Source organism: Notolepis coatsorum (genome assembly GCF_963971535.1).
Source record: "Notolepis coatsorum genome assembly, chromosome: 7".
NCBI lineage: Eukaryota > Metazoa > Chordata > Actinopteri > Aulopiformes > Paralepididae > Notolepis > Notolepis coatsorum.
In genome coordinates, this window is record NC_140171.1 from 136,732,906 (window position 1) to 136,747,536 (window position 14,631).

Consider the following 14,631-nt stretch of genomic DNA (forward strand, 5'->3'; position numbering starts at 1 on the left):
GCGAACTAGAGACGAAATCGCGCGCGACACTGTCCTGATATGAGGCGGCGCGTGTCCGAGTGTGTCTGTGTGTGTGTGTTACCTGGAAGCACACGTGGGGGGGGGCTGCGATTCTTGACCAATAAAAAGTGTTTAGGGGCGGGACTCGGCCGCGTAATCGCTCAACTAGAGACACAGCGAGCGAATATCTGAGGGGTGGACGACATCGCTGCTCAGTTCGCTGTCGCTCGCGGCAGGTCAGGATAGTCTGATTGAAACGAATACATTTTAATCATTTTCGCAATCACGCTCGCTCGCGTCGCTCCCTGTCAGGAAGGGGTGTAAAGCGCCGTGGGATGTACTCTTTACAGAACAGCACATGTACACATTACTCTTTACTTATTGCACATTACTCTTTACTATGGATGCTCGATATTGGCTTTTTTACCGATACCGATATACCGATATTGTCCAACTCTTAATTTCCGATACCGATATCAACCGATACCGATATATGCAGGGTCCCCCCCCCAAAAAAACGTAATCATTTCAGGTAATTAACATTACATATCTCTGCATACTTTGACAATAAATAAAATAATAATTGGTTCTTACTTGCTTGCTTGGGTAAATAAAGGTTAAATAAATGTTAAAATAAAATATATATATTTAAAACCGATATTTTCCGATACCATATTTTTATGCCAATATCGGCCGATAATATCGGACATCCCTACTCTTTACTCTTACAGGTAAAATCATGATCGTACTACTTGATACTCCAAAACATGACGGCAGCAAAAAAAGGTGCTAAACCCTCTTTGCACAGCGAGCGCTCTGCTCTGACTCACTGAGGACCCCGTGGTCTTCGCCTTCGGTGGTGAAAGACTTGGGAAGGAGCTGTTAGTGTGGCCACGACCCCGCTTATGTAGAGGAGCGGATGTGGGTGTGGCCAGGCGGATGGGTGTGTACATGTGGAGAAAGATTATTCATTATTAGATAGATAGGATAAAGGGATTGTTCCAAGAGAGCAGAGCGTAAGCTATACGATAATATAACTGGACCACATACCACTTTAACATAACCTTTAATCAGAGCAGAATCACTGGACCACGGCATATCACTAACATAACCTTTAATCAGAGCAGCATAATGACCACATATCATTTTAACATAACCTTTAATCAGAGCAGCATAACTGGACCACATACCACTTTAACATAAGCTATAGAGGTCAATGGATCGAGGTTTGAATGCTCCCAAGCACTGGAATACACAAAGGTCATGTAGAATGTGTATTTTTACATTAGATACTTAAGTACATTCAATAGCAAACTTCTCTGCTTTTACTTAAGTAGAATTTGAATGGAAAACTCACTTTTACCAGAGTACTCATTTATCTGTGTTTTTTTTTTTTTTTTTTTTTTTTTGTATTTTCCCCCCTCCATTTTCCTCCGATTTTCTCCCATCCCAATGTTAGTCGTATGCCAATTCCCAGTCCCTTCCTGGTCGCTGCGCACTTACCCCCCACAGTCAGATCATCTGGGAGAGTGGAGGCTACCACGTGCTTCCTCCGACACACGTCCAGCCAATCACCGCTTCTTTTCACCTGGCAGCGCGGATTCTCATCGAGAGGGCGTAGCGTGTGGGAGGACCACACTATCCCCCTCGAGTCCTATCCGCGCTTAGCAGGCGCCCCGACCGAACTGTAGGAGTCGCTGTTTACAACGACCCGGACCCACCCCGCCAGCTTCTCCCACCCTCTAATACAGCCAATTGTATTAGTGCAGACGGCCAGCCAAGCTGGTGACAACCCCGGAGCTGTGAGCTGGATTCGAATCCAGCTCACAGCTCCGGGGCTGGTGACGAACGCAATCTCCGCTCGGCCACCTAACCGCCCTTATCTGTGTATTTCTAAAGGAACTGGTTACTGCAAAAAGATGCAGTTAAACATTAATTTGAACCTTAATGATCAAATGCAAACTTTTAGGAATCTGCTGTAGCTATACATTATTTATTAATGAATAGCCTTGCAAGCCAGAAAAAGCCTTGTCTTATTTGTTCAGGCATGTTTAATGTGTTAAATAATTTCCCACAATTAACTAAAATATGCACTGCACTGCACGACGATGGTGGAGGCAATCATCCAAGGTGCCAACCTGCTCATTATGAACAGTTAGGGGTTAAAGTGTCTTGCTCAAGGACACTTTGGCTACGTTCACACGTAAGCCTTAGAAAAGCATGCAGAACAGATCGCTAACACGCCCATGTCTGCTCCCGGCTGCCCTTGGGGGGAAGGACGACGGTATGAGAAAAGTGCAGAGAGTCATTTCATTGGTGACTCAGTGGGTGTGTGTTCCTTCCTGTGGGTCACCCATCTTGCATGTGTGTGTGTGTGTGTGTGCGTGTGTGTGTGTGTGTGTGTGTGTGTGTGTGTGTGTGTGTGTGTGTGTGTGTGTGTGTTAATCTGCATGACAATCAAAGACTTCTTCTTCACTGTCCCTCCACCTCCATCACAGCTGTCTTCCATGTTTGCATGAATTCCGATATGACTGCGGTTGCATTGCAAAACATCAGACCTGTATCTGATATACAGGACCACATTATGAAAGTGGGCAAATCAGAATTGAAAAGATCAGATTCCATATGATTTGTGCTGTTCACAGTCATGAAAAAACGAATCTGAGTCACATGAGCAAACGAATAACATTTGGGTCACTTTTGCCTGAAGTCTGAACATAGCTTTTATTATCCAACTGGGAATCCAACTGACCAATATACCTCTGTCGCCCCCACAAGTATTAAGTGGGGGCGACAGTGGCTCAGGACTGGAGATAGACCAGTCGTCTGGGCCCAGGAGTTCAAAACTTTTAATCCCTATCTGATCTGATCCGATTTTTAAATCCCATTTTCTGTGATCCAGGATCAGACAACTCTGCCAGATTTTGTCCCGGTATTTCAAAGCAATCCAGGATAGGATCCCCCTGATCCAGATTCAGACTTTTCAAGATGACTAGATCCTGAATATCAGTGCTTTAATCCTACCGATCTCCATCTAGTGGATATGAAAAAGAATACAAGGAAGACAAGAGACCACATTGCAGAGACATCTAATTGTATTGATAAATACATAAAGAACATAAAATCATAATGGAATTGTAATTAAAAAGGATACTCCCACTAGGGTAACAACATAACACATTCATTCAAAACCAGCTGATCATCCAGGCGTGCTTTGAGGAGCTGAATTCTGGTTTCAGTTTGCTGAAGGTGATGACAGATGATGGACTTTTTCTTTGTTGTAGATATTTTCTCTTTAATTTAAATTTGTGATTGACAATCTTTGTTGTGATACCTTTATGAGCATAAACATTTATGTCATCAACATTTGGTTGAAAACAAAATAGGCCACCACAAAATTTTTTTTTTAAATAAAATGTATTTGCCATGAAGGCAAAATATTTTTTTTTTAAATGTATTTGCCATGAAGGCAAAATTATTTGTATTATTTCAGTTAACAAACTTTGCCTTCTTATTTATATTGATTTTTTTTTAATAAATTGTATAGTACATTTTGCTCTGGTAATCCACTGGAAATCCACCCCTCTGGTGGGATCAAGATAATCCAGTTTTTTGGGATCAAACTGATCCCAATCCTGTGTTGTCAGTTTGAACTACCAGTTTTGAAGATTTGATCCAGATTAAAGCTTGGATTTGATTTCCTGATCTGATCGGATATCAAAGTGATCCTAATCCTGTTTTTTTGTTTTCAACTACCCAAAATCCAAATCTGATCCAATCAGATAGGGATTAAAAGTTTTGAACTCCTGGGCCCTGGTAATCAGAAGGTTCCTGGTTCAATTCCCACTCCTCCCGGGCAGCGGGTTGAAGTGTCCTTGAGCAAGACACTTAACCCCTTATTGCTCCCGATGAGCAGGTTGGCAACTTGCATGGTTGCCTCCCGCCATTGGTGTGTGAATGTGTGAGTGAATGAGTGAATGTGAGGAACAGAATTGTAAAGCGCTTTGGAAAAAAACGCTATATAAATGCATCATTTACAATTTAGTTAAAAATGCTTATCTAGGTCTAGTCAGTGTGCCTTTTACATTACTACATGCTGGGGTGTGAATAATCTCTTCTAAATCTGAATCCGCCATTGCACCTGTGTTTTTGTTCCAAATTTGTTTGTCTTTGAACCATCGAAAGTTGCCCGCAGTCTCCACCATCTATGACGAACCTGATAGGACACACGGTTCAAATACAAACAAATGCGAATGTCCACACAAGAGCAATATCAATCAATACAAGTATTTATTGAATTTAGGGTGAATCCAGGGGGAAAAGCAATAGAATGGTCGTGATGCGGTCCGGGGGTCAATAACACAAAAACAGGCTCGCCGACAGAAAGATGATTGTTCACAGATCAGGGTCGTCGTCCAGTCCAAAACACGTCGTCCAGTACACAGGGGGGGTATCTCAGCCAGTCCAGGGTTCAGTAGACAAAGAACACCTATCTCGCTTTCTCCTCTCCTCTACTTCCTCTCACCGTCGCAACTCTGAACAATAATCTCTCTCTACACCAACATTCCAACACCATACTCCGCTCAACTCAACTCTCTTCATCTTAGGGTTAATGTAATGTGTGGGATGCTTGTGAGTGCACGTGGGGTGTGTGTCTACTAAATGCTGTGCATGTGTGTTACATCAGTACTAATCAGTTACCTAAGTGACGGATATATCTCTCTTCCTTCACGTATCCCAAGGAGGGGGGAGGAAATCTGTCACAATATATTTATATAATAATAATTCAATACTGTACCAGTTTTTTTTTTACTCACTCTTTCAGTACTGTTACATTTGCACTCTGGTTAGATGACAAACTTATTTTCGCTGTACTGTACTGACAATACATTTGAATGTAATCTAATCTAATATGTAAGGCAATTGAAATATAACAGAACTTTGAACTAATGTTGGGCTAACAATTAGTTTTGCAGGGCTGCAAGTTAATACTTAGGCTATGGTACAGTATCTCAAGTTTACGTTGAAGTCAGTGCAGTTAGTGTTATGGTTTGTATGCGACCCCAACAGCACAACACAAGACAGGTATTCAGCGTTAGCCAAAAAAGGGGCGTATTTATTTTACAAACAGAAAAGGCAACACTTCTTCTTTCAGGTCCAAAGTAAAAACAACCCGTAGGCGAAAAAACAGCGTCTAGTAATAAAATATCTTACTGTCCCTTTAAGGGGAAAAACAAAAGCAAACCTGTAGGCGAAAGAAACGAAGGCCCGTAACGTAATGTTCAAAACGTCTCCTCTCAGGGCAAAAGCAAACAACCCGAAGGCGATGAAAAAACAGAGTCAGTGGAATAATGTCAATGTTCAGAGTACAGTCTGTTAAAGACTCCAGGGCAACTGCCGACGGGCAATTAAAAAAAGGAGGAAGCACGGAAGGAAAAAGAACGCACAGGAATTATCCACGGGAAAGCAGGGGAGCGACACGATGCATCTCACGGCAGTGATAGTATCAAAACTAAGTTTGTTGGATTGATATGTATGAGCCAGCTGGACAGATTCAGGAGACAAAGGTGAATTCAATCGATGGATTTTATTGACAGGAACACACGGAGAACGAGGAACAGTCCTGGAGACCAGCCCTCCACGGGGCTGCAAGCCTCTAGAATACAAACAACCATGGCATTATATACTATGTGGGAGTTCCAAATTTAGCGAGCCACTGGTTAATAATGGATGATCCGACAGGCTTGGCATATAAGGTAGTCTAAGGATGAATCTGGTTTGCTCCTCTCACTGGCCTGTGGCCGGAGGCCCGATACAGCCATGCATGCACTGGTCATTAGGTCACACAGGTCATCAGGTCAAAGTATTTCTAGTCTAAACCTGGGTGCCTGGCTTGGCTTGGTCACCGGACCCCACAGCCACATTCCAGATTGGGGGAGACCTATGCGCTCATGGTTGACCAGAGGAGCTGGATGTAAGATATTAGATATTAATTAACTAAAAATAACTATCAGCAGTAAACATCTCTCCAGGACGAGCAGATTGCCCACAGGTGCGCAGGGACACGGCAAGTGGGGGTGCTGCGGGGGCTGCAGCACCCCCTGCTGGCGGGGAGTGTAACTGCAACTGCAAGGTTGTTTTGGCTTTTATTCCATTGTAATACAGAGGCTACTCAATGTCACAGAGCGGAGCGGCACTGCAGATTTACCCTACGCCAGATCCTCATAGGGGCGCTGTCTTGATAATGCAGTGTTATTAAAGCAGCGTGTAGCCGACGCATGAACCAGTTGGGATTCGAATAGACGCGGCCTGGAAGCGTTATTTTCTTTCGTAGCCGCATTTCTGGCAGACGCTCTCTGATTGGCCACTGACCGACGCTCTCTGATTGGCCACTGACACGTTTGCCCAATCGCGTGACGAGCTGTGTCTTTGTCCATTTCCGCGTCGAACAGCCTGCAAACTACCTGGCGTTCTATCGCCATGCTCTAAGACAAACTCTTAACCAACTTCGAAAGAGTGCCTAAGCTTAACCGTCGAAAGAACTTGCCGTCACGCTCTAAGACAAACTCTAACCTTAACCAACTTCAAAGACTGCCTAAGCTTAACCAGTGTAGAAACAGGCGTCGGCCAATCAGAGAGAGTCTTGCCAGAAATGCGGCTACGGAAAAATATAACGTGGCCTGGAAGCGTCACGCGGAACTGGAAATCCGTTGGTAAAAAAATAGCGGCCTGGAATAGTTTTTGGGACGCTCAATTCGCAGTAAAGGAATATATCTGCGGTTTCCCTGGCGGATGGCGAACAAGCCAGCAGATCTATCCGAGCCCCCTTTTGCATGTCGGCGATGTATGCGGGGAACGAATTGCAGAGGGAGGACTGACTGAAGTGGAGAGCTGCCTGTCGCCCATTCTAACGCAGGAGTCCTGGACCCTTGAGCAGACCCGACAGGTAAGCGATTTTAGATGTATCACTTTGGAAGTGTGCGGCTGTTGTCCGAATACTAGTGAACATTGAAAAATAAAGGCATGATTCAAATAGAATGTATAGTCCTGTGATTTGCTTTGGATGTTTACTGTTAATGCTTGTGTGTCTAATTTTATGTTATGTTTAAAAAATAATAAAAAAATTAAATACAAAAAAAAAATAAAAATAAAAGCACGACATTTAGAGACATCCCCGTCGTAGCGTTCTGGTGCGGGGACATGGGTCTCTCTGTGTGGGGGCGCAACAGGTGGGGTAGGCTGGGCAGAGATGTATGCATCAAAACGGTTACATTGTTTGTCTCGCACGCTCCGCAGAGCTGAGCGTGAGAGCGCGGAGTTGGGCAGTGGTCTCCTCTAGTGCACGAGAGTGTTGGTTTACCAGAGTGGTAAACCTATGACGTTATTATTATATCACTTATCTCAGCACCCCCACTGCTGACTGACTTCCCGCAGCCCTGCAGGTGCGGGACGAGAAAACCATCCTCAGGTGCATGGTAACGATAAACTAAGCTCGCCCACTTTGGGAGGAACGCACAGCCGGACCAGCCATAACAGTTAGTACACAATAATTATTATATACACAATCCCTTGCGGCATCATATTGTTAATTTTGTTGTCAAATTCTCCTATATTTATATTGCCTTTTAAATGTTAAGTGTTAGTTAGGCTAACGTTACTTACTTTAGATTGTTTTCAAGTCCTGAGACCGTTCTCCGAGTCTCCAGCTGCAATACTCCAATTCAGCCACTGGGTGGCGCCGAGCGGCCCTCACAGTGCGGTCCTGAGACCGTTCTCCGAGTCTCCAGCTGCAATACTCCAATTCAGCCACTAGGTGGCGCTGAGCGGTCCTCAGTGCGTCCCTCACAGTGCGGTCCTGAGACCGTTCTCCAAGTCTGCACATTACAAAAACCTTTCTACAAAACAAATTTTCCATGGGATTTTTATAAACTTAGGACTGTATGACTATAAGACTTCAGGCTATGGAACCGGTGTGTTTTCCAGCTCCTACCTCTCAGCTGGAACCCAAAAACAGGCATCTGGCAACAAGTCAACACAAAAGTAAGGGGACAATTATTTAATTTCAGTGTGTTCAAACCTCTGTTTCTCTAATACATTAGCACTCTTAAGTGATTTTTCTTTATTGCTTTACCAACCTCAGAATGTTACCTTTCAAAAGAGACCAAACTCATGCATGTGCTATAAGTATAAAGTAAAGCCTTGCAAAACAGGTATGCAAATCACTTTCGTTTGCTGCAAAATGGGGGGTATGCTTAAAACCCTTTATTCGCCAAGGACGAGTTTCCACGTCATTCTCCGCCATGCGTAATCTGCCAATGATGCCGTAAGGCGTCTTTGAGATCAATATTTCAAAAATCTGTGATGGCAATCATATTTTACCCACAGAGTCTTGAGATCTCCTGTTGATCTCCTCTCAACTCTCCAACGGTTCAAGAGCGCCATCTGGTGGCCGATCGGCGGATCGCCCAAACAGGAAGTGACGCGCCGGAAGTGGTGCTCGCCCATATTTCGTCCGGGCACTCGCTATCGTTAGCAGGACTCCATCTTGATACACTGGACATCGATCGGTTGCAAATAACTCGATAAACAACATGATTTGGACGTATATATTATTATACAACCTGGAAATGGATCGCATATATCAACATCCCATAATCGAGAACTTTCTGCTCCACGCGGACCACCCAACGGTCAGAGAAAGCTGCGGTAAGTTTTAGCGTGTTTGAATAATATGATCCATATAAACTGTTGTGATCTATGTATCGCCCATACTACATAAATGATTTAACGTCGGCCACGGACTTATAAATCCCCCCCCCCCCCCCCCCCCCCCCCCCCTCCGGTCACCAGCAGATGATGAGGCATGACGCTTAGGACCTTGCACAATTGAAAGTTTTAATATGACGTCAATCGGTATCAAACTACATTTGATGATGTAATATGTATTTAGGGCTATAAATCACGTTCTGCAGAATGCTGCAGAAAACGATAAAAACATATTTATACTTTAGACCGTATTTTAGTATGAATATGTGAATGAAAAAGTAGAACGTTGCTACATCCTAAACGATAGATACTTGAGGTTGAATGGGCTATAGTAATGTCAATTTAGCAATACAATTTAAAAAGTTATAGCCCTGCAAAGAAGGGGAACATCTCCATAGACAAATAGAGCTGGCAGAGGACGGTATAAGGATGGATATAAGCGTGGCAGAGAAAGGGTTAAGAGGTTTAACTGCCCATTGCCAGGTTTGCCATTTTTTGTTATTCTAACTATTAGCAGAGTAAAACCCCACCAATACATTCTTCCACCCAGTGAAGGCCTTGCTCATGTACAGCACATGCATAACCATTTCTAGAGCTGTTACATTTCAAGACCCAGGCTTGTAGACCTGAGTTTAAGGGCTTCAGATGTGTCAAAGATGAGGAGGGGCTGTTGCCGATGGAGACGTCCCATACTGTAGCTTGGTTTGACTCCTCGTCTTTGAAACGAGCTATGACTACATACGAGTCCATGATGATCTTGGGAACATTTTGTCCCAGCTTGTTCTTGCATAGCCATCTGTGGTGGCTTGAACATGAAACTTTAATGGATGGCAGTCCACTTCCTTCTGGATTTCAACCATACAAAGCTTTTGGAAGCCCACTGATACCTAAGAACATGTCTGAGAGCCTAGTGCCAAGCAAGGCTCATAGCCTGCCTGACTGAGGAATGCATCTAACCCCCAACCAGAGTACCATTCCTCTCTAAGCTCTTGATATCCCTCATCGGGTTCAAACTAAGGCTGCGAGTGTGCTTCGGAAGTGCAGTCTGGTTTGTTATTTAAGGTGTACTGCTGAGTGATATAGATCTGGTCTGAACTGATCTGAACCCTCTGCTCCGGCGACCCTGATCACCAGCCTGTCCCAGTTTCTGTCTCCAGGTAGTTTTGCATTGTAGTAGTTCTGAGTGACATAGTCTGGCAATGCCGTGAGTCTGACTTCACAAGGACCCCTACTGCGTAGTAAAGCCAGGTGATCAGTCAAAATCAGTCAGAACTGGAAAGAAGACGGTCATTGTTCTCAAAACAACCAAAGCTGTATGATCTCCTGGTTGGATCCTACTTTGGGAGGATGATGTTGGTGTTAACCCTTTCACTACCACACTACAGAAGGTTACCTTTCACTACCACACTACAGAAGGTTAACCTTTCACTACCACACTACAGACGGTTAACAAAATACAAATAATAAAATAGAATAGATAATAAAAAAAAAGTAATAAGAATAAAATATATTTATATATATATAGAATATTCCCCTCAGATCACTGACGCCTGCACGGGCAAAGATGGTACAGACACAAAACATTATGGAAGAAGTGTGGCAAGATGTTACAAACCAGAGCACAATGGAACATTCTGTCTAGACAAAGGCTCTTCTCTTGTGTGTGTGCGGGATGGCAGATTTAACGGTAGGTTATGTAGATAACCTAGTTATATTAGTATTGGCTGAGCGTCCCTATCTCCTATGATACCTATTGTATCTCCCACGAACAAAAAACTACATGCACCCCACCTGTATGGGGCTCCGCCCCCATGGTGGCACCGCCCATATAGCAGTGACTCTGGTCACCACACATCCTTCCTCACCAAAAAACCCGTCCCAGGAAAAGATTCCTCAAGAGGGAACTCAGGGCCGCGCAGAGCGGGACGCTCAGCCAATACTAATATAACTAGGTTATCTACATAACCTACCGTTATATGCCGTATTTGCTATCGCGTCCCGCTCTGAGCCTTATGAGATATGGGGAAGAGCGGACGCGAAGCCCGACAAATGTACCCCCTGAGGACCCGTAAGCCCACATCAAGGGGTGCGGGGAGCCCTGTCACCCCATCCTCCCTAACGAAGGGGAGGCGCAGTCAACTCCACCTGAAATGCGAACAAGAGGGAAACTAGAACCCCTTGAACACACCGTACAGGCGGAACCACGTGTGACTCAACACACTGTGGCCCATACCCATACACTCCTGCTACCCGACCAAAGGACGGGAAGCAGGAAAGGCCACAGACCCCAGAACCGCCTGGGAGACAAAACCCCCGGTCATGTCCATGAGGTAAAACCTTACAAAGGGGCCCGGGGAGGACCATGAAGCTGCAGCACAGATGTCCTCCACCGAGGCCCCACCCAGGAGAGCGGCAGAGGCAGCCACCCCACGAGTGGAGTGCGCCCTGATGCCCCCAGGGGGATCCTGCCCAGCCAACGTGTAGCAGAGGGTAATACCCTCGCACAACCAATGGGACAGGCGCTGCCCCGACAGTGCCTTACCAGCACGAGCCCCACCGTAACAGACAAAAAGCTGGTCGGTAACCCTGAAATCCTGAGTACGGCTGCGGTAAATCCCCAAGCACGGACTGGACATGACAGGTGAAGGCCCGCATCTAACCCACTAGTGTGAGGAGGAGGACGAAACGCCTGAACCACAATATCCCGGAAGCGGAAGGAACTCCGGATATTCTTAGGCACGAAAGCAGGATTAGGTCGCAGAGTGACACCGCAATCGGTCCGAAAAGACAGGCACTCTGGACGTACCGAGAGAGCACAGAGCTCACCTACGCGTTTAGCGGAAGTGACAGCCAGAAGGAACGCGGTCTTGATGGACAGCTGTCCCAACGGCGCCTGCTCGAGCGGCTCAAATGGGGCCAAGGACAACCGACCGAGGACCAATTGAAGATCCCAAATCGGAGCCAAGGAGCGTTGCACCGGCTCAACGCGTCGAGCGCCAAGCAGGAAACGCTTCACAAGAGGGTGGCTGAACAAGACATCCCCTCAAACCCCTCATGATAGGAGGATATAGCTGCTGCATATACCCTCACCGTCGAAGCCGACAGTCTATCAAGGAGAGACTGGAGGTAACTAAGGACAGCATCCAGGGGGCAGGAGACTGAGTCCCGGCCCCCCGCCTTACACCACACTTGGAACATACGTCATCTGCCCGCGTAAGCGCGACAGTGGAGGGAGCATGCGCATTCCAGATGGTAACACCATCAGGATCAAGAACCTGCGCCCCTCAACGTACCCGTCCCAACAACTGACCTAACAGATGTATGGGGAAGAATCCCTGGCGGCACGGCATCGGTCCCAGACCTGCCTGGCCATGTCCAGACGTAATCCTCACCCGTCAGGATGAGGGCCGCCCCGCGACAGTACACCTGCACCCACATTCTCCCTGCCGGGGATGTGGGGAGCCCTCGGGCCGCGCAGATGGAGGACGCCCATAGCCAGCCGCCCGCCGCTTGGTGCAGACAGGGGGAGCGTACTCCTCCCTGTCTGTCGATACACGACACTGACGTCGTATCGTCCGTCCTGATCAACACCATTTGTGGACCAGAAGGACCGCTTTAGACACCAACACATTGAACGTAGCGCAGACCGGGCAGCATGGTTTGCCAGCTGCCCCCTACTGCGTTGGCCCGACGCGTCACCAGCGAGGGAGGTGTCGGTGAAAACGCGACGTGAGACAGCGCCGTAACCGTCCTAGGACGGAACCTCCCGAGCGTGTTGACAACACGCTCTGAGATGGATGCCCATAGCCCTCCAACCGTTGACTGGGAAGAGGAATACTCTACATCCAGTCTACAGCAACCCCAGGCTGGTAGAGACCTGCCTGGTATGAGACCTGACGATCCACCTTGACCGCGAAGGACCAGAACGTCATCAGGGCAGAACACTCCGTAACCCCGGACGACGCAGAGGCCCCAGTGCGGCCTCCACGCACTTGGTGAAGATGCGGGGAGCCAGAGAAAACCGAACGGCAGCCTCTGGTACTCATACGCTAACCCTGCAAAGGAAGCGTAGGTAAGCCCTAGGATGGAAGATCGGGGATGCGCATACGCATCCTACAGGTCTATGGAGGAGAACCAGACCCCCACCTGACAGTGTTCAACAGGTAGGAGACGATCCAAAAAATGCTGAACCTTCCCATGGGACAGGTCCAGCCTGGGTCTTACACCCCTCCCTCCCGACTTCTCGGGCAGAGAACACCGGGAGGAGAACGCCACGATGATGGCTTGCTTCGTCCACAGAGATTGGATCTCGTTGACCAGAGCTGTCACAGCTGGAGACCCCGACAATAGGGTCTGTACCAAACCTGAAAACGGGTGGGGTTGTGTAAACACAAGTCCCCGCCTCAGCGTTCTCTCCATCCACCTCGACATATGGTACTGCCGTAGTCATATGTGACGACACTCCCAACGCACCCGCCGTCACGTGGCGCAGGTCCGCTAGGAACTGTAGATAGTTGGCCCGGTCCCCCCGCTGTGCGTAGCCAAACCTGGAACCGTGCGAGGAGCGCGTTCCGTGTCGGAACACCTGACCCTGACACCACCCACGAGGCAATCGCACCCAAGGGGGAACCCCGACAGAAAGGGCCGGTCTGATACGGGGGGCTTCCGATGAAAAAAGCCCCCCCACTGAACACCCCTCCAGAACATGCTGAAGGAGTTGTTCTGCAGCCGGACATGCAAGGTGTAAGGCCCCCATGGGTTCCTACACACCGTAGCCCTGCAGTGATATTACTACCACCCCAAATCATGTGAGCTGCGACCACTTGCCAATATTTCAGGAGTGGGAGGCACCAACATGATACCTGGCCTGGCGAAGGCGAGGCCGGGGAAGCCCGCACTGTGTGCCTCAAAAGGTTTCGAGCCCCCCTGCTGACAACACTTAAGTTGACAGACGTAACACCAGGCTCAACCAACACAGATCAAGGTGTGGGAGCCGCTTGACAGCACAACATTCTCACGGACAGACCCAGGCTCAGCCATAAACTGGGTGTCAGCCCCTGTCCCCATGAGAAGCGAAAAGGGGGGCCGCCCGCGCATCAACGAAGGCACACGGCCCGCAGCCAAAGGAAACAATCAGAGCCCACTTCTTCCGCTGGTGTTGGGGAAGGGAGCGATCGGAGAGCGGGCTGCTCGCGGCAGGACGGTGACGGCTTGTTTGTTCAAGCCGAACCCATCCTACATGGCCGATCCCTCGGCCGCCAAGGCTGTCGGCCTTGTGGACACCTGTCGAATCGACTCCCAGGATACCTCTGGCGGGGGAAAAACATGGCCGCCTGTCGAGGGCCCCGTCATCGCCGCTGACGAGGCCGTGCTCTCTCTTCTTCTGGCTGCGTGGTGTGAGGCGGTGTAGGACCTAGGACAATACCGCCCGCGCTCCAGCAGAAGACCAAAAATCCCCTGCGGAGAGGGGAACCCTGAGCGGTTATAGCTTGCGGCTGGGTCAAAGCTAATAACGTCAACAACCTTGCGCGATGTGTCGACGTCGGCTGGCCCTCAAGGCCCCTCCACCAGACACCATTTTTTTAATAGAAAAAAAACAGCAATTCGAACACAGTTCTAATCGTTGCCAATTCCATACCGTGGCGGTACAAGCCTTAACAGCCCACCAGCCACTCGCCAGGCCGACCCACCCATGGCGTCGGCCGGGCGGGGCATTGTTTCAATATGTCAAAAACAAAGGACTGATGTTAACACGGAGCACCAGTGGTGATTGCAAACAGCAACCTCCACTGTGGTGTGCACCATGAAAAGGTTAAATGAATAAAAGAACTAAACCACAAAATACTGTAGAATGAGCAAACCCAT